The sequence below is a fragment of the Macaca fascicularis genome, chromosome 13 (assembly GCF_037993035.2).
Source record: "Macaca fascicularis isolate 582-1 chromosome 13, T2T-MFA8v1.1".
NCBI lineage: Eukaryota > Metazoa > Chordata > Mammalia > Primates > Cercopithecidae > Macaca > Macaca fascicularis.
This window is the reverse complement of record NC_088387.1, coordinates 14,741,123-14,767,698: the sequence shown is the minus strand read 5'-3', so window position 1 is coordinate 14,767,698 and position 26,576 is coordinate 14,741,123. Positions and strand designations below refer to the sequence as shown.

The following is a 26,576-nucleotide window of genomic DNA, read 5'->3' as shown; positions in this document are numbered from 1 at the left end:
GCCGACTTTACTGCAACCCGCTTTATCAGTAAGGTCTTTATGACCTGTATCTTGTACCGACCTCCTATCTCATCCTGTGACTAAGAATGCTCAGCCTCCTGGGAATGCGGCCCAGCAGGTCTCAGCCTCCCTTTACCCAGCCCCCATTCAAGATGGAGTCGCTCTGGTTCACGTGCCTCTGACAAGTTGGCCTGGGTTGAGTGTTCCCTAGTGTGTGGTTGTTGGAGCTGTTCCTAGGAGTAAGAGGTATTGTCAGTAGGAAACAGGCCTCTGTTAGCCCGGGGGCTGGCACTCTGCCCCATTATATCGGCCTCATTTTAGTGGTGACAAAACTGGGGCTCAGAGACATCAACTCCCTCATCCCGAACCCCCAGACTGTCAGTGGTGGGCTGGGGTTTGAATGTGGGGCTTGAAGACCCATCATCTCCTCTGGTCCCCCAGTCTCTGCTGCCCAAGAGGAACAGGATCCCAGGATCCAGGCCCCTCATGGCACCAGCCAGGGTGGGCGTAGATGGGGAGGCAGAGTTCCAAAGCCCCCCGGACTCTGAAGCAGGTCAGGGACCAAGAGCAACCCGGACCTACGGGCCCCACCCCGAGAAGAATGGCTGCAGGCCCGGCCCAGCGGGCAGGAGGTCTGTGTCCTCAGTCAACGTGACGGCGCTTCCGGCTGCTCCAGCCAGGCCGTGCTGTCTTCACGTTTCCAATCATGCGGCCTGCCCTCCAATTCCCAAACCCAACCCACAGAGACAGCGATCTGGGGTCTACGTGAGGTTTGTCAGCAGCTCTGACCCGCTGCTTCCCGCCAGCCCCGCGGCCGGTTCTGGAAAGCTCTCTGCTGCCCCCTGGTGGGGAGGCTTAGGGTAGGGCTCTGGCTGCAAGCATGGGGTCCCAGAAGCTCCTGGCTCTGTCACTTCTGCTGGGTGGAAAACCAACCCAGGACTGAACCAGTGACACCTGTGGCGCTCCCAGAACTTCCTGGCTCTGTCACCTCTGCTGGGTGGAAAACCAACCCAGGGCTGAAGCAGCAGATGGGTGCCTGATTCCTTATTATCAGAGCGCTGCCCACTGGCAAGTCTCTCTCCGGGCCTCAGCTTCTCCTTCCATTCAACGAGGGGCTTGGGGGATACCAAGGAGGGGTAACTGCTTAGTGAGGATGGGAGGTTTCTTCTGGGGAGATGAATACATTTTGAAACTAGATGGCGTGGGTGATTGCACAGGACTGTGAATGTACAAATGCCACCACATTATTTGCGTGGAAATAGTTAATTGCATGCGATGTGAAAATCACCTCATTTAAAGTGTTTAAAAGAGGGGTCTGGGAGAGTGCAGTGTATGTGAGAATCACGTGGGACACCCACAGTCTCTGAACGTCAGTTTCCTTGCGTAAACTGGCAAAGAGACCGTGTGAACTGTATTCCCTGGGGCCAAGAGATTCCAAGAAGGAAAACCTGGGATTCCTGGGACTGGGATGAGGGCCGGGGTGCGGAAGGGGAGGGGGTGGGTGGGGACAGCTGGGGGGCAGCCCAGATAAGGCTTTCAATACTGGGTAGCAGCGTCTACACAGGCGGAGATCCCTGCATCTCACTTCCCGCAGGGCTGACCAGTGGCCAGAGGTGGGACTGGCCAGGCTCGGCCCAACCAAGTCTGGGAGCAAAGGACACTGAGTGAGGGATCCCCGGGGCCACCTTCACTGGCCTGCGGCTCTCCTGACACCACGAGAGAGGTCCAGGAGCTGACCTTGGGTCCTAATGGGGGACACCTTCCTGGCTGCAGGCTGGCAGGGTGGTGTGGTGGTCAGTGTACTGGGCTCTGCGTGTCCGCCTCTACCTGCTGTGTGACGGTGGGCCAGACACCTAACCTCTCTGTGCCTCTATTTCTTCAATGGCGAACAGGGACACTAGCAGCTCCCACATCCGGGCACAGTGGCCTGAAGGTTAAAGGCAAGGGTGGCATGAGACCTACAGCAAGAACTCTGAGCAGGGAGAGCAGGGAGCTGCCCAGAGTTCAATCACCATCTCCCCTCTGGCCGCCGAGGAAACCGAGGCTCATGGTGACCTGGCCCAGGTCTGTTGGACTCACGGTCCTTCTCATCCCCAAGATCAGAGGGCTGCCACCAGGGAAGGAGCTGGCCCCTAGACACAGCCCAGGAAGCACACAGGGAAGGATGCCATGGGGACTTTGGTATGTTTTTGCAAAAAAAAAAAAAAAAAACATTTATTGCTATTTGAACCCTGCTTTTATGCTTCCATTACCCAGAAAATGAGCTACGGGAGACACCAGGAGAGGCAGGAGATCATCCTCCTTGCACAAAACCCACTCCCTCGGATACTGTCCTCAGCGAGGGTGGCTGGAGGCCAACCAGGGGGCCCACCCGCAGAGTGGCAGAGGAGGTAGGTTGACCCTGTGGACGCTGAGCTCTGTGGCGAAGGTCCTGGCCTTCTGGTAGAAGAAGAGCCACTTCTCGCAGTCCAGGAGGAAGTTGTGGGAGATGGTGGCTGGCCGCGTGTAGATCTTCAGCTGTGCCTTCTTGTTGCCCAGGTCCAAGGCGGCTGCCAGTGCCAGCTGGTAGTACCCGGCTGCATCAAACGGGTCCTGAAGGGGACAGGTCATGGTCAGCAAAAGGGGGACTCGGAACCCGTCTTCCCAGAGGCCGTTCCTGTCTCCCGGTCATTCCACATGTCCTTCCGATGCTGGCTCGCCCCAGGAGCCCCGAAGCCTGTGACACTGCTGTGGTCTCAGCTGCAGGAGGTGGGGATGACCCTGACACCCCTGGAAGCCTTCCTGACTGTCCCTACGCCCCACTCACCCCAAGCCTCCTGCCCCAGTGCCACCCTCTCTGCAGGCAGTGGCTGCTTTCCCCATGGGCTGAGGTCAGGGCAGATCCTGCCTGCTCTGAGAGTTCCATGCAGGACCCGTGGCTCCAAGCCACAGCAGGGGCACGGTGTTGAGTGACCCAGGCTCCCCTCTGGCCCCTGTCCATGCTGACCATTTCCAGGCCCTCCACGGGCCAGGCCAGGTACAAAACCATCTCACAGGTGTCCTCTCTGGCAATGTTCCCTGAAATATTCACGGAGCGTGACTCCCCAGACATCCACTCCCATTGTCAATGCGTCTTTGGCTCAAACTCACCATCCCTGGGTTGGGATGCCACCTCCCAGACCTCCTCCTTCACCCTCCCATCCCCCACCCGGCTTCTCCCCAGGCACCTCCTCCACATGGCGGTCACCCAAGGGACCTCTCTAAGACCCATGCCTGGCCTGTCCCTCTTTACCATCTCAAGATGGCTCCCAGGGCCAATGACAAAGTCCAAGATGCAGCAGTCCATTCCCTCACTGCCCCGCCCCACACACGGAGCAGGGGCGTGAGAAGGCCCCGAGTCACCGCCACTGCTCATCCAATGCCCCCTGGCCCAGCCGAACACTGGACTCTGTGCTGGGTGCATGGTTGAGCCTAACGTCCTTGCTTCCAGTCTGAGGGACCTGGGAGTGAACACTGACCACACAGGGTGGCCCGGGCTGTGGAAGAGGGAAGCCCAGGAGGCCCCAGACTCAGCCGGGGGTGGAAGGCAAAGGCTTCCTGAAGGGGTGGGGGCTTCCCAACTAAACAGGAAGGAGCCAGGCAATACATATGTCTCTGCGTGTGCCTGTGCATGTGAATGTGCGTGTTTGTGTTCCTGTGCGTGCATGTCCCTGTGTGTGTGTCTGTGTGTGCATGTCTGTGTGTGCGCGCCTGTGTGTGCGTGTGCGTGTGCCTGTGTGCATTTGCGTGTGCATTTCCATGTGCCTGTAGTGTGTGCGGCAGCTAGTGAGTGACAGCGTGAGCCAGTAAACACTTAATCCACCCTATTCCAGGGCTCACTCTCATGTGTAGACTCCAGGGGACCCCATTTTAGAGGCAATTGGCAAAGATGCTCATTTACCCCTGCTTCTCTGCCAGCCTTCCAGGTCCCATCAAGCCTGGCTTTTTCTCCCACTCCTCTGGGCCCTGGGTCCAGAGCCTCCTATACAAGGAAGAGGGTGTAGCCTTGGAAAGACAGCCGCCCTTGGGGAATTCCAAGGGGGCCTCCCTCTGGGAAGCTGGCCTGTGCTGACAGCATAGTCACGATGAGGCCCAGAGGACTGTGCATGGGAAGGAGGACTGTGCATGGGAAGGAGGACTGTGCATGGGAAGGAGGACTGTGCATGGGAAGGAGGGCTGTGCATGGGAAGGAGGGCTGTGCATGGGAAGGAGGACTGTGCATGGGAACGAGGGTTGTGCATGGGAAGGAGGGCTGTGCATGGGAAGGAGGACTGTGCATGGGAAGGAGGGCTGTGCATGGGAAGGAGGGCTGTGCATGGGAAGGAGGGTTGTGCATGGGAAGGAGGGCTGTGCATGGGAACGAGGGTTGTGCATGGGAAGGAGGGCTGTGCATGGGAAGGAGGGCTGTGCATGGGAAGGAGGACTGTGCATGGGGAAGGAGGGCTGTGCATGGGAAGGAGGGCTGTGCATGGGAAGGAGGACTGTGCATGGGAAGGAGGGCTGTGCATGGGAAGGAGGACTGTGCATGGGAAGGAGGACTGTGCATGGGAAGGAGGGCTGTGCATGGGAAGGAGGACTGTGCATGGGGAAGGAGGGCTGTGCATGGGAAGGAGGGCTGTGCATGGGAAGGAGGACTGTGCATGGGAAGGAGGACTGTGCATGGGAAGGAGGACTGTGCATGGGAAGGAGGACTGTGCATGGGAAGGAGGGCTGTGCATGGGAAGGAGGTGAAGGAGGCCTCTGTCCCTCGACCCCAACCGTGGACTTTGGCCTCTCAGATACTACTTAGCGCTTTCCTTTCTCCTGGACGGGCGGAGTGGGCGGCAGGCTTGACCAAGAGAGATAAAGGCCTCTTCTGGGAGGTCCGTCCCCCTGGGTCCCAGGCGAGCCCCTGAGCGGTGAGCAGCGTCCCCCTGGGCCTGATACTTGGCACCTCCCTGTCTGGCTGGGACTTGGGAGGCCACAGAAACCACGTCTAACCACCAGGTGTCGCCAGTACTGGGCGGGGGCCTCCCGGGCAGCCCCAGGCCTGCGGTGGGGTATACGGGGCAGGGTCTTAGGGCTGCCCCAGCTCCTCATGTTGTTCTAAGGCCCCCAAGATCTCGGCCCCTGGACTGGAGTGCCCTGGCCCCTCAGCCCGTAAGGAGCACTGACACGAGGCTGGTGTGATGCTAAGGAGGGGCGGTGCCTGCTGGGCAGATGGGTGGAGACACCACAGGTCTCAGTCTGCCAATCTCAGCTCTCCACCCCTATAGGGCTGGGGGCAGAGGGAGCACAGCACCTCCCCTCGAGACACACCCGACCTAACAAGGCCTCAGCCTGGCTGGCTGGGGCCCCGCCCCACTGCACCTGCCCTGAGCTGGGGTTTCCCTGTCTGTGAACCCAATGGTAAGACACTGGTCCCACCCCACCCTTCCTGGGTGATGTGAAGATTCAAGGTGTCTCGGGACTCCAGGAAGGAGTTGCTCAGTGCAGGCTGGCACCCTGGGCAGGCTTCCTAGAGGAGGCGCCAGGATTTGGGTTGGATCTTGCAACGTGGATTCAATGTGAGGATGATGCCGTCCTCTGAAATGTCACTCTCCCGACCCTGTTTTCTTTGTTAAATGCACCTTGACACTTGACTGTCAAGACTCAGCTTTGGTGTCACCTCCTCCAGGAGGGCCCCCTGACTACAATCCCCCTTCTTTACCCAGAGGCCACCATTGCCCACTCATGTGGCAGCCTCCCTGGCTGAGACTGAGTTGAGGGTGGGGCCTGGCCATCTGGGGAGCTGGGTTTTACCTGCTAACCTTGCCGGCTCCTCCAGCTGGGTGTAGAGCTCGAGGGAGGACACTGGGCCATTCCTAAGAAAGGCTGGAACCCAGGCCTCTGGGGTCCGGGTGGAGATCCCACTCCAAGGGGGCCAGGAACACCCCGAGCCCTGATCCTCCCCACCTACCTTCAGGTCGTAGAAGATGATGTCACCGAACACCAGGTACACCTTCACGTAGTAGAGGGTCTCCTCGTCGAACTCCAGCGGCGAGTTGCAGAGCTAAACGGCCTTGAGGTAGAAGTGCTCCGCCAGCTTGCCATGGTCCAGCTGGTGGTGCAGGGCGGCCAGCCGGTGGTAGGCCACGCGTTCGTTCAGCCGGTCCCCTGGGGTGCAGGCCAAAGGGGCAGGTGTGAGGATGTGGCTCCCTGGGGCAGGGAGTGCACAGGCCCCTCAGGAGCAGGTATACAGATCCCAGGCAGCACACCTGGCTTGTCTCCAGGCACCTGTGGTCACCCAGGCAGCTCTGGCCATTCCCTTCCAGGTTCCCAGACTCACTTTCCCATCTGCAAAGCAGAACTAATAAGGCCTGCCCCTGTCTACTGAGAGGCTTTGGCAAAGTCGGACTTGGATGGCCCAGTTCTGTGCCTACACATAGCCACCTGCCTTTGCTCACTGGTTTTAACCAGGGGAGCCCAAAAGCCATGCAGTGCAGGTGCTCCCGGGCTCCCCGGCTCCAGGCAACCCACAGACGTGACATCCGACTCCTCCTGGGTGTGTCATGATCAGAGCCCCCTACCTTGGGGAGTCAGCTGCATACCTACTGTGTACTGGGCCACGGGGCACAAGGCGCTGGGGCATGTTTCCTGCCTAGGGTTCCCTGTCTCTGGAGGGGTACAGACAACGCTGGCACAGCACCAGGGGATGCACGGCCTTAAGAGGCAGACTGCTGGAAGGGGAACTGGGATTTTATCAGCCAGAGAACCGTGTGGTTGATGAGGGTGGGAAGGGCACAAGAGAAAGGGAATGTGCCACTCAGTCTGGCACATACAGGGACCAACGAGATGCCTGGCATGTCTGGAAGGCAGAGGGCACACTGGACGGCCCTTGTGGTCAGCAGCGGGAACAGGCACAGGAGGCAGAGCTCAGTCAGGCAGGGAGCTCTGCACTGCGTGAGAGACCTCGGGCTGTGCCCCACAGCCGGACGGGGAAGCCAGTTGGGCAGATCTGCCTGCCTGGACAGGAGACCAGGAAAATCCAGCAGCTGTTTCAGCTCCTGGCCTGCAGACCTGGAGGCTGGGCTCTGGCAAAGTGTGGGTCCTGGCAGGGCGGGGGCTCAGGGGACTTACCCAGAGTGATCCTGAGTGCTAGGGCCATGTAAGCAAACTCCAAGTCCTCCTGGGGCTCCTCCAGTGTGGCCAGCAGTGACACCAGCTTGTTGCACAGCTGTAGCTGCAGCTCCACCTTGCGGTTGCCCGTAGTCACTGCCGGGGCAGGGCCCGGTCCTACCACACAGGCAGGTGGGGTCAGGTTTCCCGCAGCACCCACCTTGCCCAGCGCCCTCCTCAGAGCTCAAACACGTGCTTGGAGCTTCCCACACCCCAGCTACCCCTGCACCTCGACACAGCTCTGTGCTCTGGGATAACACACAGTTCAGACATCCAAGTTGGGGGCTGAAGAGTCACCTGAGGCCCATCCAGCTACACCCGATAGCCACACACCAGCCTCTCCCACCTGGGCACCGGAGGTCTGACTGGGGGGAGCCAGCACTCCTCTCTGCTCTAAAAACACCACATTGATCTGTGCCCAAGGCTGAGCCACACCGTGAGCTCAGAGGAAGGGAGAAGCCGTCCCACTTCGGGGTGCATGCAGACCTGGGCCTCCCACTGATATGCTGTGTGTCCTTTGACATGTCCCTGTGCCTCTCTGAGCCTCAGTTTCCTCATCTGGAAGATGGGGACAGGACTTCCCACTCATGGTTGCTTGAGGTCATCAGGTACAAGGGTAGAGCCATTATCACGTCCAGGCCCCGAGAGTTTGTCCCAGGCAGGGGCATGGTCAATATCATTCCCGGTCAGACCACTTGGAAACTCATCATGTGCATGGGTGGCCCTGCTTCCATTTGGGAGGCCTCTACCCTGCCACACCTGTGCCTCAGCCCTCCAGGTGCCCCACTGAGGCCCACCCACATCAGCCCACAGGCCAGCTCACCCGGTAGAAGGACATGCCTTCCTCCCGCTCCCAGGCCCCATTGAAGAAGATGTCTCCAGCTGCCTCAAACAGCTCCAGCCCCAGGTTGGGGTCGCCTGTGTACAGGTCCACATTCTGAGCCACCTGAGAGGAGACAGAAGTTCCCTCAAGACCCACACCTGGCGAGGTGGCTACGCGCATCTTTGCCAGGCTCCTTCCTCTCCCACAGTACAGGTACACTTGAGCATTTTTCAGAACCTGTGCCTGAGGGCTGCCCCCACCACTGGCATGAGGACAATGAAGTGATGCTCCTGAGTGCTAGGAAGTGACTGAGCAGCTGCAGCCCAGGAGCCCGACACCTGTGAATCCTACCACCAGGGCTAGCCCTAGCCCACTCCCCCTGCACTCAAACCAGTCTCCGTGGCCCCCAGATTGCTGGGAGCCCAGCCCCTGGCTCCTTTCTGCGTTGCCACATCAGCAGTGTTTGTGGGTGGGCCTGGTCCCCTCTTGGCCATAAGCTCTTCATCCCTCTCCTCAGCTCAAGGAGGTATACAGCAGGTGCTCAATAATGAAAGCTTCATCAGTCTCGTGGGCTTCACAATTTGTTCCAGATCACACTGTGTTTGGGAAAGCCTCTGAAAACAGCCACTACGATAGATTCATTTTGTAAGTACATGTGCCACATGTGGCTTGGAGCAAGTTCTTCTGTGTGTTAATTGAGTGGTCACATTATTTGAGCATGTGCTGTATACCAGCAGGTGCTGTGCACTGTGAGGGGCCGCGCCTCTGCCCTCAGGGAGAAGATGCTGGCCACCGGGGGAGGATGTGAGGGAACCAGTTGGAGGAAGGGAAAAGGCACACAACAGGTGCTCAGCAGTGGCTTAGGAATGAGTGGGTGGATGGATGAATGGATGAGGAGATGTAGACACATGGATGGATGAATGGGTGTGTGGATAGATTAATGCTTGGATGGATGGATGGATGGATGGGTGGGTGGAATGATGTGTGTATGTATGTATGTATGCGTGGATAGACAACGTATGGATGGGTGGAGGGTAGATGATGTATGTACATGTGGATGGATAGATGGTGGATAGACGAATGTATGGATAAACAAATGGAGAGATAGATGAATGCAGGGATGGATTAATAGGTAGATTGGTGGGTAGATGCATGAATGATGGATGGATGAATGGACGAACAGCTGGATGGATGGGTGAAAGGATGGATGATGGATGGATGGAAGGATGAACAGGTGAATGGATGGATGATGGAAGGATGAATGGACGGATGGATAGATGAACAGATGAATGGATGGATAGACGGGTGAATGGATGGATAAATGGATGGATGAATGAATAGATAGATGGATGATGGATGGATGGATGGATGGAAGCATGAACAGATGAATGGATGGATGATGGAAGGATGGATGGATGGATGGATAGATGGATGAATGATGGATGGATGGAAGGATGAACAGGAGGTGAGTGGATGGATGATGGAAGGATGGATGGATGGATGATGGAAGGATGAATGGATGGATGGATGTACACATGAAAAAGTGAATGGATGGATACACGGGTGGATGGATGGATGATAAAAGGATGGATGAATGATGGATGGATGAATGGACACTGGGATGGATGATGGATGAATGGTTGGATAAATGTATGGATGGATAAATGGACGGATGGATCGATGGAAGGATGAATAGATGAATGGATGAATGATGGAAGGATGAACAGGAGGTGAGTAGATGGATGAGGGAAGGATGGATGGATGATAGATTGATGGATATATGGACGAATGGATAAATGGATGGATGAATGATGGATGGATGAATGATGGATGGATGGAAGGACAAACAGGTGAATGGATGGATGATGGAAGGATGGATGGATGAAAGGATGGACGGACGAACAGGTGGACGGATGGTTGCTGAATGGATGAACGATAAAAGAATGGATGAATGATGGATGGATGAGTGGATGATGGATGGATGAATGGAAGGATGAACAGGTGAATGGATGGATGATGGATGGGTGGATGGATGGATGGAAGGATGAGCAGGCGAGTGGATAGATGATGGAAGGATGGATGGTGGAAGGATGGATGATGGAAGAATGAACAGGTAAATGGATGGATGAGGGAAGGATGGATGGAAGATGGATGGAGGGATGGATGAACAGGTGAATGGACAGATAATGAAAGGATGGATGGATGGAAGGATGAGCAGGTGAGTAGATAGATGATGAAAGGATGAATGGATGGAAGAATGAAGAGGTGAATGGATGGATGATGGAAGGATGGATGGAGGCATGGATGAACAGGTGAATGGATGAATGAACAGGTGAATGAATGGATGGATGGACAGGTGAATGAATGGATGATAAAAAGATGAATGATGAATGAATAAATGGACAGGTGAATGGATGGACAGGTGAATGGATGGATCATGGATGGATGGAAGATGGTTGGATGGATAGAAGGATGAACAGCTGAATGGATGGATAATGGAAGGATGGATGAAAGGATGGATGGATGGACAAACAGGTGAATGGATAGATGAACAAGTGAACAGATTAATGAATGATGGATGAACAGTTGGATCGATGACAGAAAGATAGATGGAAGGATGGATGGATGGACGAACAGGTGAATAGCTGGATAAAAAGATGGATAGATGATGGATGGATGCCTGATGGATGCGAGGAAAGACGAACAGGTGAATGGATGGATGATGGAAGGATGGATGGATGGATGGATGGAAGGACCCACAGGTGTATGGGAAGATGATGGAAGAATGGGTGGATGGATAGTTGGTGGATGGATGGAAGGATGAACAGGTAAACAGATAGATGACGGAACGATGAATGGATGGATAGACAGGTGAATAGATGGATGATAAAAGGATGGATGAATGATGGATGGATGAAAGGACAGATGGATGGATGATGGATGGATGGAAGGATGAACAGGTAAATAGATGATGGAAGGATGAGTGGATGGGTGGATGGACAGAGAGTGAACAGCACAGGGGCCCTCCTGCATCCCTTGCCACTCACCTGGATGTACAGGTCTACCAGCTCGCTCTGCTGCAGGAGGTAATAGATCTTCCCTGCTTGCAGCCAGGCATGCGCCTCCTTCTCTTCTGGAGGTCAATGAAAATGCCCAGACTTCGTTTGGTGTAGTCCAGAGCGGATTTGTAGGCCCTGGAATCACTGGAATCAGACACAGGTGTCAGAACAAGGGCTCTCATCCTCCTGGAACCAGTCTGCCTCCTCCCGTGGGTCTGGTGACAGATGAATCTGGCATGTGGGGACTGGGAACGGCCCTCTTGTGTGTGCAGTGTTCTGCCCTTCCCAGGCTGCTGGGAGGGCCAGGGTGAACACACACGGCATGGGAAAGATGAAGGACATCCTTCTGAGGGAATCGAGCATCATGCTGCCCTGTGGCAGGAGGAGTATGCTAGTCCATCTCCCCTGCCTCCCAGACATGGCCTGTGTCTTCTCCAGACGCACCAGGAGCCGTTAGTGTTCAGAGGCTATCTAGGCCGATGGTTCTCAAGGTGTGCAGGCATCACAGTCACCCGGAGGACTGTCCTTATAGCTTGCTGGCCCTGCCCCTAGAGCTTCCGGCTCCACAGGCCTGGGGCAGGCCCTAGAACTCCCACTTGCCACAAGCTCCTAGGTGACATGGATGCTGCTCTGCTGGTCCAGGGACTACACTTTGAGAAGCATGGCTCTAGCACACTGGCCCATTTTCCTTCTGTGAAAACCAAGACTGGAGCCAGTCTCCTGGGTCCCCATGGAATCTGGCCCCTTACCTGCTCTCTCAGTAAGTCCAACACTTGAGGGGCTGTGACTGCAGCAATGTCACCAGGCCCTGTGGGTGGGGTGGCCAGGGCCATGGTTACCCCACCAGGTCAGCATGCTCGGGGGAAGACCAGTGGGCCACATATGGGACGTGAGACCTTGAAACCCTGCCCCAGGGAAGCAGGTGACACAATTGGCTCTGTCTTCTGTGGGAGAGAAGCCACAGGTGGCTGCTGTGGTCACATTTAAGGGGACAGATGAAGGCCAGGAGTGAAGACTCGGGGCAGGCAGAGGTCACATGACAAAGGCCACCATAGTAGGAAGAACAGCCCAGTGTGCATGTACTGTCTCTGCTGGGGTTGAGATGACCTTTGACCCAACAAGGGAGACTCAAGCTGGGACTCACAAGCCAGCAGCAGCCCTGGGACGACCCCAGACCCACCAGCTCAAAGCATCTGATGCCAAGGAACCAAATGATCCAAAGGAAAGGGGCTGAGGAGGCCCTGGGCCAGCTTCCCTGTGCCCCCCTCCCAGCCCCCCCAACCCCCTTGCCCCCCTCCACACCCCCACCACTGCAAAGCCAGCCCTCACCGCTCGGTGCCCAGGGACCGGTAGAGCTGACTGGTGGTCTCCAGGAGCTGCCCCCTCCAGCACCTTGTCGGCCACCTTGCGGGCAAGGGAGAGCTGGAACTCGTGGTAGATGACACACTGGGTCTCGCTGGGCATGACGACGCTGTAGAAGTAGCACAGCCGCTGGACGGCCCGCAGCTGGCCTGGGCAGAAGACAAAATGGAAGACGTCAGCCTCCCAGCATCGAAGCGAGGCTGGCTGGGTTCGGAGGCCCCTGCTCTGTGCTTGTCTCTTTCACACCTCTGTGAACCTGGGCCCCATAGGCGGGGAGCCTGGGCTCAGACAGGCCATGCACCTGTGCAAGGGCAGGCGCCGAGCACACCGTGACATGGGCACAGCTTGGTGCACATGCTCATGGTACAGGCTGGCCTTCTTTTTTTTTTTTTTTTTTTTTTTGAGACGGAGTCTCGCTCTGTCGCCCAGCCCAGGCTGGAGTGCAGTGGCGCGATCTCGGCTCACTGCAAGCTCCGCCTCCCGGGTTCACGCCATTCTCCTGCCTCAGCCTCCCGAGTAGCTGGGACTACAGGCGCCCACAACCGCGCCCGGCTAATTTTTTGTATTTTTAGTAGAGACGGGGTTTCACCGTGGTCTCGATCTCCTGACCTTGTGATCCGCCCGCCTCAGCCTCCCAAAGTGCTGGGATTACAGGCGTGAGCCACCGCGCCCGGCCCAGGCTGGCCTTCTTTACAACTCCCAGGGCCAAGGTCCTGGCCAGGCTCGGCCCCTGCACCAGGCCATCTATTTCTGCTTCACAAAGCCCCTCTGGCCAGGACCAGGGCCGTCTTCAGCCTGAGATGATGAGACCAGGGGCACAAGTAGCCCCTGTCGCAGATGGAACCCTGAGAGAGCAAAGCCAAGCGTCATGTCTGCCACACATGGCATCATGTTGGGGGAATGGGGTTCAAAGCCGGCCCCTGGCATTTCCACACATGCTTCTCTCATGCAACCAGGCTCCAAACCCACAGGCTCGCTGGCCTCTCCCAAAGCCAGGGCGCTGGGAACGGTGGAAAGCTTCTGATTTTCTAGTGTCAGAAACATTCCGAAGATTAACACTGGAAACCAGGTACGCCAAATGGACATCTGTCACACACGCCCCCCAACAACAGCTGAATACACAGTCCTCTTGAGCGCCCATGGGACATTCCCCATGACAGACCATGTGCCAGGCCACAAAATGAGCCTCGGTGAAGGGAGAAGGACCGAGACCAAAGCAGAGGTGTTCTTCAGCTGTACTGGCACGAAACTGGAAATCGACAGTGAAGGAAACGTGGGAAATTCAAAAATATGTGGAAACTACACACTCCTAAACAACCAGTGAGACAAAGAAGAGACCATCAGGGAAACTGAAAATTAATTTGAAAAGAATACAAACAAATGCACAGCCCGGGCCAGCACGGTGTCTCACGCCTCTCATCCCAGCACTGTGGGAGGCCAAGGCGGGAGGATCGCTTGAGTCCAGGAGTTTGAGATCAGCCTGGGAAACATGGTGAAACTCTGTCTCTATAAAAAAAATACAAAAATTAGCCGGGTGTGGTGGTGCACATCTGTAATTCCAGCTACTCAGGAGGCTGAGGCATGAGAATGACTTGAACCTGGGTAGAAGTTGCAGTGAGCCAAGACTGCACCACTGCAACCCAGCCTGGGCAATAGAGCAAAACTTTAAAAAGAAAAAAAATAGCACAGTGTATCAAAAACACCAAGATGTAGCTAAGGCAGTGCTGAAAGGGAAATTTATAACTGTAAATGTCTACATTCAAAGAAAGAAGAAAAATCTCAAATCAAAAGCCTAACTTTCCACCTTGAGAAACTAGAAAATGAACTAAACCCAAAGTGAATAAAAGGAAGAAAATAATAAACGTGAGAGTGGAAATGGGAAGTAAAAATACAGAGAATGGAAAAACAAAAGAGATAATCAACAGAACCAAAAGTGGGTTTTTTGAAAATAATAACAAAATTGACAAATCTTTCACCAGACTGACCAAGAAAAGAAAGATGGGGCACAAACGACTAAAATCAGAGACTGAGCACCATGGCTCACGCCTGTCATCCCAGCATTTTGTGAGACCGAGGGGGAAGGATCGCTGAGGCCAGCATTCAAGATCCCCCTGGGAGAACATGATAAGACCCCATCTCTAATAAAAATAAATAAACAATTACAAACCCAAGTTTCTAAAATCAGAAATGAAAGAGGAAACATTATTGCCGACCTGACAGAAATAAAAGGATTCCATAAAAACACTACGAACAATTGTACACCAAGAAACCAGACCATCTAGACACAACAGCCAAACTCTTAGAAGGACACAAACTACCGAAAGTGACTCAAAAATGACCCCAAGGAAGCATGTGGGGTGTCAGCCCCGCCCTCGGTCTCCTCGACCGTTCAGCGCAGGGTGGGGAGACGGGGAAGCATGATCCCCGTTCCCTGGCCTGCATTTCCAAGTCTGAATCCCCCAGCACCCAGGGGAGGGCCTCGTAGGAGGAGGTGCCACAGGCTATTGTGCCAGGAGCCACCGGAGGCTTCAGCGGGGGCTGGGGCGCTGGGTTCTTGGAGGGTCTCCTTCCAGTCACAGAATGCCCCTGGGGAAGAAGCCTGGGTCTGACCCCCCCAACCCTCCTTGGGCAGATGTGTGGGACCGGGGCCCCTTCACACGGTCCTTTCCAAAATCTCATCCCTCCTAGGGCCAAGAGTGGGTGCCAGGCCTGTGCTGGGAAATGAGCACATTCAGATTTGGGCACAGCCCCTGGAGCTCTGGTCCAGGCCACAGGAGGCACCTCTGAGTAGTCTCACTATGCCATGACAAAGCGCTGCAAGGCAGAGGGGAGTCAACAGTATCCCTTGTCTCAGCCGTTTCCCTGCACTCAACTTCCTCATCTATTCTCTGCGGCCTACATTTCGGACAGCCCTGCCCACCTACTGTCCGTTCACTGCTCGGTCTGCACTGACTGTTCGATAGCACTCCATGGCTCCCCAGTGCTCTTGGGGAAAAGGCCAAGCCACAGCCTGAGGCCCCAGACCCTGCTTAGCTCTCCAGAAGAGCTTCTCACTATCCAGCACCCAGCCCACCTACTCCCAACTCTGCACCTCCCTGCATAAGCCCTGCTCACTCACCCCCACTCACACCCCACTCATCCCCGCTCCCACTCCCGTTCACTCACTCCCACTCACACCCCACTCATCCCCGCTCCCACTCCCGTTCACTCACCCCCACTCACACCCCACTCACACCCCACTCACACTCCTGCTCACTCACCCCCACTCACACCCCACTCATCCCCACTCACACTCCCGCTCACTCACCACCACTCAAACCCCACCCATCCTCGCTGACTCACCCCCACTCTCTCACCCCTGGGCCTTCACACAGGCTACACTACCAGCCCCTCATCCACACCTATTACTTGACTAAATCCTCTCAACCCTCTGGTCCCAGACTAAAGAGGCTTCCCTCATCCGGGGCCAAGTGCTGCCCCGCCATCACGCCACTCACCCTTTTGTGGCTTCTCTGGCCTGAAGCTCACATTCCCACGCTCAGCACCTCCCTCCCGAGGACCCCACAAGCCCCATTGTGGGTGTGGCCTGGCACACTCAGCACAAGCTGCTTTTGCGTGAACTGCTCTGTGGCTTTGGGCAATCACCCGCCCCGTGTCCTCTGTGAAGTGGGATGACCGGTACACAGGGCTGCCGAGATTCCAAGCAAACACAGGCACAAGAACTGGCGTTCAGAGCCTGGCTCATGGAGGGGCCCCAAGTCCCAGCTCAGCACAACATGCCTTGATCCCAGGGTTATGTCTAGGGATTCCCAGCATGCAGGACTTTCCATGCTCAAGGCAGGATGGTCCCTGGGCAAACCAGGAAAAATTGGCTGCTTCAGTAGGGCACAGAGGGCCTGGCCCTGCATGGGAACGGCCTGTCTCTGAAATTAGGCCGTATAAAACTTAGAAACTAGGCCTCATTAAAAAAAAAAAAAAAAAAAAAAAAAAAAAAACTTAAAAAATTAACACCAGGTGGCTCTGGATAGGGTCCCACCCTGCCTCAATAGGGTCCCACCCTGATAGGGTCCCACACTGCCAATTCCGGGAAACAACCTCATGGGGTCCCACCCTGCCAATTCCGGGGGTCCCACCCTGCCTCGAAGTTCCCGGAATCAACAACTCCAGGAAAAAACCTCATAAGGTCCTGCTCTAACCAATTAGAACAAGACACCTTGCTCAGGCCATAGACAGACCCAATTACCACACGCCTAAAGCTTTGTTTGAATTTCGTGCCCTAAGCTATGTTTGAACTTGTGTTTGCCTATATAAACAGCCTGTAACAAGCAGTCGGGGTCCCAGGGCCAACTTAGAGCTTGGGACCCTAGCGCGCTAGTAATAAATAACTCTCTGCTGTGAATCTCGTGTCGGTGATCCTTCGCGGCAACCCCTGCCCAGGAAGGAATCGACAGTTCGGTTCCAACATTTGGTGCGTTGGCCAGGAAGTGTGGTCGTCCGAGGACCCCCGACCCATCCGGCGGAGACCCATCTGGCCCGGGCCACGGACTGCTGACTGAACGGACCTACCAGGTACTTTCGTTTTGTTCTGTCTGTCTTGCCGGCTAACTCTGAACTCTGGGGAGTACTCCTTCTGAATTAAGTGGGGAAGGGGGACAGACGTGTCCAGCACCTTCCCACTTCCGCCCCGGGGGACGCCCTGGCGGTAGTCTGGGAGAAGGCTGACGACTCAGTCAGCCTCCTCAAATCTGTAGGCAGGTCGCCCCTGCCGTCTGAATATTTTGTGATCTTGTGGCGCCACTCTCTGGCCGCGCGGCTTCTCCTTACTTGTCTGGTCTTTGTTTTTGTTACTTTCGTTTTGTCCTTGTTATACGTGGACGAAATAAGACAGACGTTGACGACTCCTTTGTCTCTGACCCTGACTCACTTCCCTGACGTTCGGGCTCGAGCCCACAACCTCTCCATAGAAGTCCGTAAGGGGCGATGGCGAAAATTCTGCTCGTCCAAGTGGCCTACCCTCCATGTTGGGTGGCCCCGGGACAGAACATTTGACCTCCCAATTATCTTACAGGTTAAAGCAACAGTGATGGATCCTGGGCCACTCGGACACCAGGACCAGGTGGCCTACATAATTATTTGGGAGGATCTGGTCCGAAATCCTCCCTCTTGGGTGAAACCCTTCCTCCATTCCCCTTCCCCATCCCAATCTACCCTCCTTGCCTTAGAAGCCCCAAAGAATCGGAATCCGGACCCGCATAAGCCAGTCCTCCCAGATGAACCCCCTTCTGGGACCTCCACCTTACGCTTCACCCTTGCCCCCTGTCTTGTCCCCAGCTCTTTCCTCTACCGCCTCGGCCCCTACCCTTTCTCCAACTTCTCCCTCGGCCCCTCCCTCCACCCCGTCTCCTTCTCCAGCCCCGCCCAAACTCACCCCTCGGACGCCGCCGCCGACACCTCCTCGTCTCCGCTTGCGGCGGACTGAGGACCCAGAAGGCCCTTCCACTTAGCAATCCTCCCTTTTTCCCTTCCGTACTGTCACTGTCCAGTACTGGCCCTTCTCTGCCTCTGACCTCTACAACTGGAAAACCCATAACCCTTCCTTTTCCCAAGACCCCCAGGCCCTAACCTCGTTAATAAAATCCATTCTCCTCACTCACCAGCCCACTTGGGATGATTGCCAGCAACTCTTGCAGGTCCTCCTAACCACTGAAGAAAGGCAGCAAGTCCTCCTGGAGGCCCGGAAAAATGTGCCAGGACCAGGAGGCCTCCCAACCCAACTTCCCAATAAAATAGACGAGGGATTTCCCCTCACCCGCCCAGACTAGGACTATGAAACGGCACCAGGTAGGGAGAGTCTCCAAATCTATCGCCAGGCTCTGTTGGCGGGTCTCAAAGGGGCAGGAAAGCGCCCCACAAATTTGGCCAAGATAAGAAAGAAACCCCCGAGGAAAGGGAAGCCAGGTTAGCGAAGGAACAGATAGAGCGAGAGGATCGTAAGAACCGAGTAAAGGATAAGCATTTAACAAAAATCCTGGCGGCAGTTGTGAGAGAGAAAGGACCAGGGAGAGAAGGAGAGAAGTGGAGGCGGCCAAAAGTGGAAAAAGACCAGTGTGCCTACTGCAAAGAACAGGGGACTCGCGGAGGCGTTAAGGACGAAAGAGGGCGCGGCCAACTCCCGGGGGGACGGCAGGCCGAGAGCGCGGCGCCCGGGCCTGGCACCGAGCCTGAGCCCGCCGGACGGGAGGCGGCCCTGCCGCGGGCTCGGCTCCAGCCCCAGCCCCGCCAGCATGGCCGGCCGGACCGTACGGGCCGAGACCCGGAGCCGGGCCGAAGATGACATCAAGAAGGTAATGGCGACCATCGAGAAGGTCCGGAAATGGAAGAAGCAATGAGTGACTGTGGGCGACACTTCCCTTCATATCTTCAAGTGAGTGCCAGTGGTGGACCCCCAGGAGGAGGAGCGAAGGCGGGCAGGTGGCGGGGCAAAGAGATCCCGTGGCTGGGAACGTCGGGGCAGGGGCGCCAGTCCCCAAGGGGGTGGCCCTCTCATCCTGCTGGATCTCAATGATGAGAACAGCAACCAGAGTTTCCATTCGGAAGGTTCCCTGCAAAAAGGCACAGAGCCCAGTCCTGGGGGCACCTCCCAGCCCAGCCGCCCTGTGTCACCTGCCGGACCCCCAGAAGGGGTCCCTGAGGAGGCTCAGCCCCCACGGCTGGGCCAAGAGAAAAATCCCGGGGGCATAACTGCTGGCAGCACTGACGAACCCCCAATGCTGACCAAGGAGGCCCTGGCAATGATCCAGCAGATGCATGCCTGGACACACTTGAGTAATCGAAAGCTAAAATTACTGATTGAAAAAACTGACTTTCTAATCCCAAAGGCAAGTACCCTCGTAGAACAAGTGACATCTGCCTGTAAGGTCTGTCAGCAGGTAAACGCTGGGGCTACCCAAGTGCCAGAAAGGAAACGAACTCGTGGTAACAGCCCAGGAGTCTATTAGGAAATAGACTTCACAGAAGTAAAACCTCACTATGCTGGATATAAGTACTTACTGGTGTTTGTAGATACCTTTTCAGGATGGGTAAAAGCCTACCCCACCCGGCAAGAAACGGCACACATAGTAGCCAAGAAAATTTTAGAAGAGATCTTTCCTAGATTCGGACTTCCCAAGGTAATTAAGTCAGATAACGGGCCGGCCTCCGTTTCTCAGGTAAGTCAGGGGCTCGCCAGGATATTGGGGATTAATTGAAAATTACATTGTGCCTATAGACCCCAGAGCTCAGGACAGGTAGAAAGAATAAATAAAACAATAAAAGAGACCCTTACAAATTGACCTTAGAGACTGGTTTAAAAGATTAGAGATGCCTCCTATCCTTAACTCTGTTAAGGGCCCAAAATACACCTAACCGTTTTAGGCTCACTCCATATGAAATCCTCTACGGAGGACCTCCCCCTTTGTCAACCTTGCTTAACTCCTTCTCCCCCTCCGATCCTAAAACTGACCTACAGGCTCGGCTAAAAAGACTCCAAGCAGTACAGGCCCAAATCTGGGCCCCCTTGGCAGAACTGTACCAACCAGGACATCCACAGACCAGTCACCCCTTCCAGGTGGGAGACTCTGTCTACATTAGACGGCACCGCACTCAAGGACTAGAGCCTCGGTGGAAAAGACCCTACATTGTTCTCCTGACCACGCCCACAGCCATAAAGGTTGACGGAATCTCCACTTAGATCCACGCATCCCACGCCAAGGCTGCTCCAGAGACGTCCGGACCAACACCACTTAAGACATGGAAACTCCGACGCTCCGCGGACCCGCTCAAGATAAGACTCTCTCGTATCTAACTCCTTGCTTATTGTTTGCCCTTCTTCCCTGCGCCGTCTCTAGTATAGTTTTTGACGCTAACCCCCCACCGGCCATTTAGCCTGACCTGACAGATAATTAATTTTAATAATCAAGAGGTCTTAAATAAGACCTCCGAGAATGCTCCTATAAAGACTTGGTTTCCAGACCTCTATTTCAACCTAAAAAAAAAAAAATATATATATATATATATATATATATCAGGAAAGATAAAAGACACAGGCCCCCGGTTTACTGGTCCCACAGGAGTCCTATTAGAGACTCCTCAGGATAGACAAGAATAGAAAGGACAGGCTAGAAAGGTGTCCATCAGCCGCGGGAAGCCCCAACTAAAAGCTCCTCAAAGCACTTCCCCGCCCTTAATCTCCCTCACCCTCGCCGACATGTTAAGAATTAAGGTAGCGGCTAGAGTTAAGACCGGGACAGCAGCCCTAGTGCATGATAACCATCATCTGCAACAACTTAAAGTAGCCATAGATAAAGACCTTAGAGCCATAAAACAATCTATCACAAAACTTGAAAAGTCCTTGACTTCTCTGTCTGAAGTTATATTACAAAACCGACAAGGACTAGAAATTGTCTTTCTGAAAGAGGGCGGGCTCTGTGCAGCCCTGAAAGAGCGATGTTGTTTTTATGCAGATCATTCAAGAATAGTTAAAGATTCTATGGCAAAACTAAGAAAAAGATTAGACAAGAAAAAAAAAAGAGAAAATCTCAACAAAGTTAGTTTAAAAATTAGTACAACCAATCCCCTTGGCTTAGCACCCTAATCTCCACCATCTTAGGACCCCTCATCCTGCTCACGCTCATCCTGACTTTCAGGCCATACATACTCAACCGCTTACTCACCCTTATTAAAAATAAAATAAACATAGTACATGCTATAGTTCTGACCCAACAATACCAGACCCTCAGGACTGAAGAAGAGGCTCAAGATTGAGCCTCTGACACAAAAAGAGGAGGGAATGAAATTAGGCCGCATAAAACTTAGAAACTAGGCCTCATAAAAAAAAAAAAAAAAAAAAAAAAAACTTAAAAAATTAACACCAGGTGGCTCTGGATAGGGTCCCACCCTGCCTCAATAGGGTCCCACCCTGATAGGGTCCCACACTGCCAATTCCGGGAAACAACCTCATGGGGTCCCACCCTGCCAATTCCGGGGGTCCCACCCTGCCTCGAAGTTCCCGGAATCAACAACTCCAGGAAAAAACCTCATAAGGTCCTGCTCTAACCAATTAGAACAAGACACCTTGCTCAGGCCATAGACAGACCCAATTACCACGCGCCTAAAGCTTTGTTTGAATTTCGCGCCCTAAGCTATGTTTGAACTTGTGTTTGCCTATATAAACAGCCTGTAACAAGCAGTCGGGGTCCCAGGGCCAACTTAGAGCTTGGGACCCTAGCGCGCTAGTAATAAATAACTCTCTGCTGTGAATCTCGTGTCGGTGATCCTTCGCGGCGACCCCTGCCCAGGAAGGAATCGACAGTTCGGTTCCAACATCTCCAGGGCGTTTGCCAACATCTGCTGCTGGCCATGACTCAGCACTTTCGATGGTGGAAAAACCACCACTTGTTTCCGAATCACAAACCCTAGGTGTGCCCTGACCCAAGTGGTCCCAGAAGGCGCACAGGAGGAACTGGGGCACTCACTCTCCACGTGGTCCATCTCCACGGCGACCAGAAGGGCCCACTCGTAGCAGCCCTTGCACTGCTGGGCCGGACCCTGGCGGGTGAAGAGGTAGCCCAGGAGTATGTGGGTGAAGTCCCGGCCACACTCCCCACAGGGAAGCCTCGAGAACAGACGTACAGCCTCCAGGAGGTAGTGCTGGGCCAGCCTGCTGGCACCCGCGTGCAGGCACAAGGTGCCAAAGTTGGCCAGCAACACTGCCTGGTTCCTCCGCTGGCCCAGGTCCCAAGCCACCCATAGGGCGTGGTAGTAGCCCTCGGCTGCCTGCCTCGTCCGTCCCGTCCTCTTAAGAGCCACGGCCACCAATGTTGGCAATCACACCCTCCTGGTCCTCGCTGACTACCACTGCATCCTGGACAGACTGCAGGATGTTCAGGGCCACCAGGCTCTGCCCATGAAGCACATGCAGCCAGGCCAGGGCCACCAGGGGGTCCACGATGGCACGGACTCCGGCAACAGCACTGGTTTCCACCGACTGTGTCATGAAGGTGATGGCTGGGCCATGGTAGCCATGGTGGCTGTACGGCTGGGCCAGGCTGGCGTGGAGAAGGCCGCGCAGTGCCTGGCCTGTGCCTGGGGTTAGAGAGGCCAGCGCTCGCCTGAGGTAGTGGGAAGTCTGGGTGGGGAGGCTGTGGGGCTGGAGGGCGTTCTGGAGCACCAGGTTCACGTTCCTCAGCGAACCAGCCAGCGAGTCCTGTGTCCTCAATGAGGCCACCTTGACACAGGTCAGCACCAGGTGGGGCAGGCACTCGCGGCTGTAGATGTCAGCCAGGAGTAGGCAGCAGTCTGAGAGCCACGCAGCGTCTGGGGCTCCCGAGTCCTATGCAAAAACAACAGCTGCTCTAGGAAGGGCAGGGCCTCCTCAGGCTGCTTGAGGTGCACGTGGTGCCTGGCCAGCAGGAAGCAGGCCCGGGCCTAGGCCTGCTGGCTCTGGCCACCCACCGCCCACTGCAGCACCAGCTGCAGGAGCTCCCCGTCTGCCTCGGTGCTGCAGATGTGGCCGGGCGTCCCCAGGAGCAGGGCCATGGCTTTGGGAACCACCTGTGTACACTTCTCCTGGTTCTGCTTCCAGTAAATGCTGGCCAGGTTGGCGTACACAGCCACCACCAGGAACAGGTCCCCAAAGCTGCCCTCCAGGACCCCCAGTGTTTCCTCCAAGTACACCCGGGCCTGGGACAGCTTGAGCCTCCTGCTGCACAGCCGCCCCAGGAGGAAGCAGAGCCTGGCCAGGGCCATGAGGAGGCCACCTTTCTTGGCCGCCCCTGGGGCCTGTGCCAGGCGCCCAGTCAGCTCCTCCTCGTCGCTAAAGCTGCTGAACATGCTGCTCAGCCATGGCAGCGCCACGTTGTACAGGCCACAGAAGCCGGCCTTGAATCCAGAGGTGTTCAGGAACAGCAGCAGTGATCTCAGGGCCTCTGGATCCTCCCAGTTGTCCTCAGCTTCCAAGCAGAAGGAGGGCTCCTCGGGGTCCTGCAAGCTCACGTTGCTGGATGCTACACAGAGACCCCAGGACGCTGGCTCCTGGGGGCAGCCTGGGCAGGTCTTGCATTGTTCCAGAACATTCTTCACCTTCGGCAGGGTCTCCTGTGGCTCCAGGCCCAGGCAAGGTGGAGGTATTTCTGCAAGTCACAAAAACACCTAGACAGATTAGAGTCCAACAGTGAGTCCTTGGTCCACTTGGGGCAGGATCCCCGCATCCCCGTCCTCTGTGTCCCTGGCGCAGCTTGCCATGAGCCCTTGAGAATTATGCGCAAGGCAAACCCGGGGTCTGGAGCACGTACGAACTCCGGGGACACACAGAACACGCAGGCCCGTGGCCCGACTCTCCTACAAAATCACCCTTCTGTCCTGCTTTGTCGCCACCTCACAGCATGGTTTTAGGAGACTATGTCAGCTCAGTGATCCCTCAGAGATGCCTTTCCCTTTAGAAAGAATCAAAGCCTTCTAACTGGACCCATGTATATGCAGCACAACAACTACAAATGTAACTTTTGTCAGCATGTTGGGCCCCCCGGTGGGGTACAGGAATCCATGAAATCCTCAACAGCCAATCAGAGCTATGGATCAGCTCAAAAGCTGCTATGCAAAATTGGTAAAGCCACCGACGGCACAGGACAGGGGTGTTTTACCCATGTACCCAGCTCCGTGCAGGGAAACGGACCATCCCTGCAGGAAGGATGGGAAAGCTTCCAGGCCCCTGTGGCCACTTTCACCTTGGATGGTCTGAAAACCTGAAGCCCACAGTTCCTAAAGGGTTAACAAAGGCCAGACTGCTCCAGCAGCCCACTGGTGTCTGCTGGCTTTGGTGGATTCCTAGCCAAAGCCCCCTCCCAGAGGTGAGCAAACAAGCGCATTTCCTGTTGGAACACCTGGGATGAAAGGAGGCATTACTGGGAAGGAAAAAACTAGATTTAAACAGACTCTCTGTTTCAAGCTCACATGTAAAAACTATTTTCAATACAAACTGTCTCCTTATTCATCTGTAAAGCCTTGGAATTAAAAAAATAAATAAATATGATTTAGAGGCAAATGTGACTTGACTACACTAGATGAGCTAAGAAATCTCCCCCACCCGGCAGAGGCACACAGCCCCTCCCAGCCACTACCCTGGCCTCCGGGGCAGCTGGAGAGCCACGTGCCTTTGCTCCAGAGACTTTGGCAGAGAGTGGAACCACCCCCTCCCCGAGGCAAACCTACAACAGCCTTCCCTTCCCCACTGGCTTCCCGGGCCTCCTCTGGGACCTTGTGCCTGCATCCCAAATGTACTGGGATGGATCCCATTCCCAGGGAACTTCCAAGGGCCCTTGGTGCATCCACATCACCAGGCTGTCCACATGCGGGCCCTGTGTGAGGGGAAGCGACAGAGTCGCATAGGGGAGACGGGAGGGCCTCCCTGAATCAGCCCCTCAGGAAGGAGCAGACCCTTCAGGGACCTCAGTCGAGGCCCCTGCAACCTAAGGCTCTGAATTCTGCTCCCCGCTGAGGGCTGTGTGGCCTCCCATCTCTGAGGCAGAGCACAGGGCAAGCTGCAGCTTCTCCAGGTCATGAAAAAGGAACCCACAGCTACGTGTGGGCCCCAGCAGTGGAAAGGATGCCCCACCTCGGTCGGGGACCAGGCGGGGGTCAGCATGTTCACTGGAAGAAGTGTGGGACCCCACAGCCTCCAGTGCCAGAGTAGACGGGAGGTTCAGGCCCACCTCAGGCGACGTCCCCCAAGCCCCCAGCCCGCACCACAGAGGGGTGACTGTCGCATCCAATGCCCACTGTACTCAGCTCTGTCCCCTCCCCCGGCATTACCCCAAGGCCCAACTCATAACCAGAGGAAGCCTGAGCCACTGGCAAAACCCACCTTGTTCCTGTGGCTGTTCGGTCTCAGCTTCCTCTACTGAGTCTGGCAAGGGAGAAAAGAGAAGCAATGAACACCCCCAGCCAGCACCTCTGCTCCCATGTCAGGTTGAGCTGGTGTCGGTGTTGCAGGGTGAGAGCATTGCAGGGTGCAACGGTTGAAAGTCATATCATCCTCTTCCCTCCTGGATCATGGGAACAACATCACTGGGGGGTGTACACTTTCTGCGATATTGGGAGTAACATCGTCTTCTGTGCCTTGGAATATTAAGGACAATATCACGGGGGGGCGTGTACATCTTCTGCAATATTGGGAATAATATTATCCCCTCTCCCCATGCATACTAGGAAAGATATCAGAGTAGGTGTTCACCTCCTGCGATATGGGGATTAATACCATCTTCTCCCCTTCTGGATATCAGGAAGAGTATCACTCGGGGGTGTACGGTGTCTGCGATACTGGGAGTAATATCATCCTCTCAGCCTTGGAATATTAAGAAGAATATCACAGGGTGGATGTACACCCCCTACCATATTGGGAGTAATATCAGCCTCTCCTCTCCATGGATATTATGAACAATATCCCAGGCTGGATGTACGCCTCCTGCTCTATGGGGAGTCATATCCCTTCCAGGATACTCATAACAATATCACAGGGCGGGTGAACACAGCCTGCGATACTGGAACTATTATCATCCTCTCCCCATCCGGATACTGGAACCATATCACAGAAGAGCTGTACCCTCCCTGCGATATTGGGAGTAATATCATGTGCTTCTTCCATGAATATTAGGAGCAATGTCACCGGGTGGCTGTCCATTCATTGCTATGTTGGGAGTCATGTCATACTCTACCCCCTGGATATTAGGATCAGTATCACAGGGTGAGTGTACACCTACTGTGATATTAAAACTAAGATCATGTTCTCTGTCCCTGGATATTAGGAACAACACCACAGGTAGGTGTACACCCCCTGCAGTATTAGGAGCAATAATATGATTAATTAGTAAACATCAATGATCGATTTTAATAATTATCAGGCTGATCTCGAACTCTTGACCTCAGGTGATCTGCCTACCTCAGCCACCCAAAGTGCTGGAATTGCAGGCGTGAGCCACCGCGACCAGCCAACACTTCTTGACATCTCTTTTTGGACCTCAAATTTAGCATGCCAAAAACACATTTGATTCCCCCTGCTATAACCCACTCCTCCCATAGTCTTCCCGATCCCAATAACAGCATCTCTAGTCTTCCAGTTACTCAGGCCAAAATCCTTGACATCA

The 26,576-nt window shown here is 55.1% G+C and overlaps 2 pseudogenes; one reads left to right on the top strand and one right to left on the bottom strand.

Annotated features, from left to right (window-relative positions):
• Nucleotides 1-3,915: 3,915 nt before the first annotated feature.
• On the bottom strand, nt 3,916-26,117 carry LOC135966724 (SH3 domain and tetratricopeptide repeat-containing protein 1-like; annotated as a pseudogene).
• On the top strand, nt 18,555-19,580 carry LOC135966771 (B-cell CLL/lymphoma 7 protein family member C pseudogene; annotated as a pseudogene).
• Nucleotides 26,118-26,576: the final 459 nt, after the last annotated feature.